Source organism: Brassica napus, chromosome C7 (genome assembly GCF_020379485.1).
Source record: "Brassica napus cultivar Da-Ae chromosome C7, Da-Ae, whole genome shotgun sequence".
In the NCBI taxonomy this organism is placed as follows: Eukaryota; Viridiplantae; Streptophyta; class Magnoliopsida; order Brassicales; family Brassicaceae; genus Brassica; species Brassica napus.
In genome coordinates this window covers 3,484,634-3,490,633 of record NC_063450.1, presented here as the reverse complement: position 1 = coordinate 3,490,633, position 6,000 = coordinate 3,484,634, and positions in this window count along the sequence as shown.

Genomic DNA, 6,000 nt, shown 5'->3' with positions numbered 1-6,000 from the left:
TTTGGGCCGGCCCGGCCCAAACCCGCTAAGCCCGTAAATATTTGAGTCCGGCCCGGCCCGAAAATATTTTGGGCCTAAAATTCAAAGTCCGGCCGGTCCTTATAGGGCTATAGGGTTTTTTGGGCTTTTTTGGATTTTTCGAAAAATAATTTGTCATTGTTACTTTTATCATTTTAATATATGTGATTTTTCATTAAAAGAAAAAAGTTTCATTTTTTTTGTTCTAAAATATAAAGTGAGTTTAAACTTTTATTCTTTATCAAAAATGTTTTACTTTTTCGTATGCTTTAAAAACATATTATAAACAAACCAAATTTAATAAGATTTAAATAATCAAATATAAATTATAACTAAACATATAAGAGAATAAAATTTATGATAAACATGGTCAAATGTTTCATACTTTGTAGTTTGAAAAAAAAACATGTTGTACATGAAAGAAGAAAGTACATTTGCAAAATTTAAAATGAGACACTTGTAATGATCAAATAATAAAGTGCATTAACAACTATTATATTTGATTTATTAGAGTTTGGATTAAAATATTAAAATTATATGTCAATACTAATAATGATTTTGATTGTAAGAACGATAATATTTAAGCTAAAGTATAAAATTTCGGGTTTTCGGGCTGGCCCTAGCCCAACACTACAAGAAAACAGCGGTATTCTGACGGACAGTCCGACGGAAAATGAAATCCTCGGAATATCCCGAGGAATTTCTGAGGAAATTCCGAGGAAACACAAAATTTGGTATCCTTGGAATATACCGACGGAATTCCAAGGAAATACTAATCCGTCGGAATATTCTTATGGAATACCGAGGAAAAACGTATTCCGAGGAAAAAACCGATGAATTCTGAGGATATATTATACACGTTAAAGAGCCGTTGGGGGATTTTAAAAATTCCGAGGAAATTCCGACGAACTAGCCGTTTCCGTCGGAATTTCCTCGGTCTGTCGGCAGGATTTCAACTATAAATACAAGCACCCCTCTTCCTCTTCATTCACTCCATATCTTCATCATCCCTCTTACTCTCTTTACACACGAATTTGATTCATAAAAAAACATGTCTTCTTCAAATTATTTTTGTTCTTGGATCGATCGACCTCATTTGGATCCGAACACGAGATTGCTTACGGAAGAATACCAACGAGGTATAACCGAATTCATGGGGTTAGTTCACCGACAACCGGAAGCAAAAACAGGTATGTTAAGATGTCTTTGCTCTAATTGTAAAAATATAAAGGTTATTAAAGAGTGGGATGTTTGGACTCATCTATATTTGAGTGAGTTTACACGAAGTTACAAAATTTGGTATCATCATGGGAAAACTGATTATGAAGATGGTAGTACTAGCGAACCTCAGCCAGCGGTTAGATTAGAAGAACCAATTAGAACGGATGTCGATTATGGTGTAGGTACTGAGCAGATGGTAAATGATCATTTTAGAGGGGAAGATTTACCCAATGCACAAGCTAGGAGATTTTATGATATGTTGGATGCTGGAAAGCAACCATTGTACGAAGGTTGCAGAGATGGTCATTCAGCTTTATCATCTGCTACAAGATTGATGGGCATTAAAACAAATTATAATTTGGCTGAAGACTGTGTGGATGCGATTGCTGATTTTGTAAAAGGTATTCTACCCGAGGATAATGTAGCTCCTGGTTCATACTACGAGGTTCAGAAACTCGTAGCTGGTCTTGGTTTATCGTATCAGGTAATAGATGTATGCAGCGACAACTGCATGATTTATTGGAGGGCGGATGAACAGCGGGTTACATGCAAATTTTGTGGAAAGCCTCGTTATAAAGATACGAGTGGAAGAGTTCCAGTGCCATATAAAAGGATGTGGTATTTGCCTTTGACGGAAAGGTTGCAGAGGTTGTATTGTCTGAACGCACAGCGCAACCAATGAGATGGCATGCGGAGCACTCAACAGATGGTGAGATCAGACATCCTTCAGATGCAAAAGCGTGGAAGCATTTCCAATCAAAGTATCCCGACTTTGCGTATGAGAGAAGAAATGTCTACCTTGGATTATGTACTGATGGTTTCAGTCCGTTTGGCAAGAGTGGAAGACAGTATTCTCTATGGCCCGTCATTCTTACACCATACAACCTACCCCCAAACTTGTGCTTGCGACGAGAGTTTTTGTTTCTCTCGATTCTCGTTCCCGGACCAGAGCATCCTAAGAGATCACTTGATGTGTTTCTTCAGCCACTAATATATGAGTTGCAACAACTATGGGCTCAAGGTGTTGAAACATACGATGTTTCGTGTAAAGAAAACTTTCAAATGCGGGCAATACTAATGTGGACAATAAGTGATTTTCCAGCATATGGTATGTTGTCTGGATGGACAACGCACGGAAGGCTATCATGTCCATATTGTCAAGATAACACTGATGCTTTCCAACTAAAACACGGAAGGAAAACGTGTTGGTTTGACTGTCACAGGAGATTCCTACCACCTGATCATCCATATCGTAGGAGTAGGAATTTGTTTACGAAGAACAAGAGGGTGTTTGACAGTCCACCTCCGGAAATTTGTGGGAAAGATTTGAAGATACAACTAAGAGATTTTGGTGCAGAAAGGACGCCAGACGTCGGTGGACATGAGCGTTTTCCGGTAGATGCTGTTGGAGAATTACATAACTGGCACAAAAAAAGTATTTTCTGGGATCTGCCATACTTGGAGGATCATCTGCTAAGGCATAATTTAGATTTCATTCATATTGAGAAGAATTTTTTTTGACAATCTCATGAACACGATCCTTAATGTTCAAGGTAAAACAAAGGATAATTTGAAGTCAAGACTGGATTTAGTCGATATATGTGCTCGTTCAGAACTTCATGTTGATGAGAATGGTAGGGCTCCTTTTCCCATATACTGACTTGATGCAGAGGGAAAAGATGTGTTCTTTGATTCGATTTCAAACGATGTGGAATTTCCAGACGGTTACGCATCAAATTTGCGTAACTGTATCGACAGAAAGGAAGGAAAGTTTACTGGCTTGAAAAGCCACAATAGCCATGTAATGATGCAGCGCCTCCTTCCGTTCGCCTTCAAGGAACTATTACCACAAAATGTTCATGAAGTAATTGCAAGGATAAGTGGTTTCTTCCGCGATTTATGCACGAGATCAGTGACTCTTGAAGGTATTGAAAATTTGAAGACTAACATAGCCGTGATTCAGTGCAACCTTGAGAAGATATTTCCTCCCTCATTTTTTGATGTTATGGAGCATCTTGTTATTCACCTGGCAAGAGAATTGGAACTTGGTGGTCCTGTGCAGTTTAGATGGATGTATCTGTATGAGCGGTATATGTTCCATTTGAAGAAGATGGTGAAAAATTTAAGTAGGGTGGAAGGTTCTATAGTCGCACAGATGATCAATCAAGAAACTTCAAACTTTGCCGAGTACTACTTTCCAACAGAAGTTCAGACCAAAAACAGAAGACCTGCTCGGCATGATGATAGAGGCGAACGGGCAACATATCATGTTACGGTTCCAGAGATTTTCACAGACGTTGGACGACTTAGCGGAAAACCAAAGGACCGTCGACTTACTGAGCAGGAGCGCAGTCATTTGCAAACATATTTTCTCACCAACTGCGAAGACGTTCTTCAATATGAGAGGTAAATAAATTAGCTTACAAATTTTTATTTTAACAAGTTGAAATTTAAATCTTAATTAATTACATTATTGTCATCATATACATGATTTTCATGGCAGAAAAGCGGTTCGAGTATAGATACGCCACAGAGGACGAACTAGAAGAAATGAAGCAGAGAGAATTTACTGGATGGATGTTTACTTATGTGAGTGCTTTAAACAAATTAAAATATATTTTATCACATATTTATACTAATTCACATTTATTGATATAACATATATATATGTGCTATTAATAGGTGTCTGCTGGTTTGGCCAGAGGTGAAACATTTGACGATTGGATACGTGAGATGGTCGTTGGACCAAACTTTGTTGTGAAGTCATATCCGAGATTTTGTACTCGAGATATGCATTCACAACTCAGAAGAGGAGACGTTCGAGTACGACTTATGATGCTGGCGTTTGTTCTGCATCAGGAGATGATGTATACTACGGACACATACATGAGATTTTGGAAATCAAGTATTTGGGCATTGTTGGATTGCGCTGTATTGTTTTCTATTGTGATTGGCACGACAACACTTCAGATCGAGGTGTGAGAACAGATGCATTTGGTGTTACATCAGTAAATTCGAGGCGAAAGTTGCAATATTATGATCCTTTCATTCTTGCTTCTCAGGCCGATCAGGTAATTAAATGTTAATTATTCAGAATGATTCATCATCATGTGTATTAATTTATAATTTTACTAATAATTTTCTAAATGTTACAGGTTTGTTATATCAAGTACCCCCGGGTAAGGAACAGAGATGATCCATGGGTTACTGTTACAAGACTCAACCCGAGAGGCCGAGTTCAAGGAAGTTCTGAGCTGGAAGACCCACTACAACCAAGCACATCCGGCAAGTAAAGTGCAGCAGAAGATTTAGCTGCAGTTGGCCTTGTAGTCGATTTAACCGACTTCGGAGAGGAAGCCGTCGTTCATGTAGAGGATGAACCAGTGATTGGAGAGTTTCACCAAGATCCAGATTCAGATTCATCTGGTGATGACGACTCAGAAACAGACTACCATTGATTTTTTTTTTTTTAAAAGAAATACCGAGGAAATTCGGAGGAAAACTTGATATACTCGATCGATCGATCACATTTTTTTTTTAAAGAAATACCGAGGAATTTGTTTTTCCTCAGAATTCCCTCGGAATATTCCGAGGAAATTCCAAGGAAATAGGGGTTTTAAATCGAAAACAACGTTTTTCGGTTTGAATAACACTTATATAACCCTTATTAAGTGTCTTAGACTTATTATGTAGTCAAAAATTTGTTTCTTACCCTATAATAAACACTTTTCCGATTGTATGAACGAAATCCCCACAACATAAGAGAAACACTTATACACTTTAATGAACGGTAAAGGGAATACTTACAATTCGTTTTGAAATTTTGTTATTTCATGGTTTATGCTCATCTATACAAAGAATCCTCAATGGTATGCATTACAATTGTATAAGAAATGAAATACGGCAAAAACAATTGATGTTTTGAAACCCCAAACACTAGTTCCTCGGTATTTCCTCGGAATATTCCGACGGAATTCCGAGGAAGATAAGGGTTTCCTCGGAATTCCCTCGGAATATTCCGAGGAAATTCCGAGGAAATAGGGGTTTTAAACCGAAAACAACGTTTTTCGGTTTGAATAACACTTATATAACCCTTATTAAGTGTCTTAGACTTATTATGTAGTCAAAAATTTGTTTCTTACCCTATAATAAACACTTTTCCGATTGTATGAACGAAATCCCCACAACATAAGAGAAACACTTATACACTTTAATGAACGGTAAAGGGAATACTTACAATTCGTTTCGAAATTTGTTATTTCATGGTTTATGCTCATCTATACAAAGAATCCTCAATGGTATGCATTACAATTGTATAAGAAATGAAATACGGCAAAAAAAATTGATGTTTTGAAACCCCAAACACTAGTTCCTCGGTATTTCCTCGGAATATTCCGACGGAATTCCGAGGAAGATAAGGGTTTCCTCGGAATTCCCTCGGAATATTCCGAGGAAATTCCGAGGAAATAGGGGTTTTAAATCGAAAACAACGTTTTTCGGTTTGAATAACACTTATATAACTCTTATTAAGTGTCTTAGACTTATTATGTAGTCAAAAATTTGTTTCTTACCCTATAATAAACACTTTTCCGATTGTATGAACGAAATCCCCACAACATAAGAGAAACACTTATACACTTTAATGAACGGTAAAGGGAATACTTACAATTCGTTTTGAAATTTTGTTATTTCATGGTTTATGCTTATCTATACAAAGAATCATCAATGGTATGCATTACAATTGTATAAGAAATGAAATAC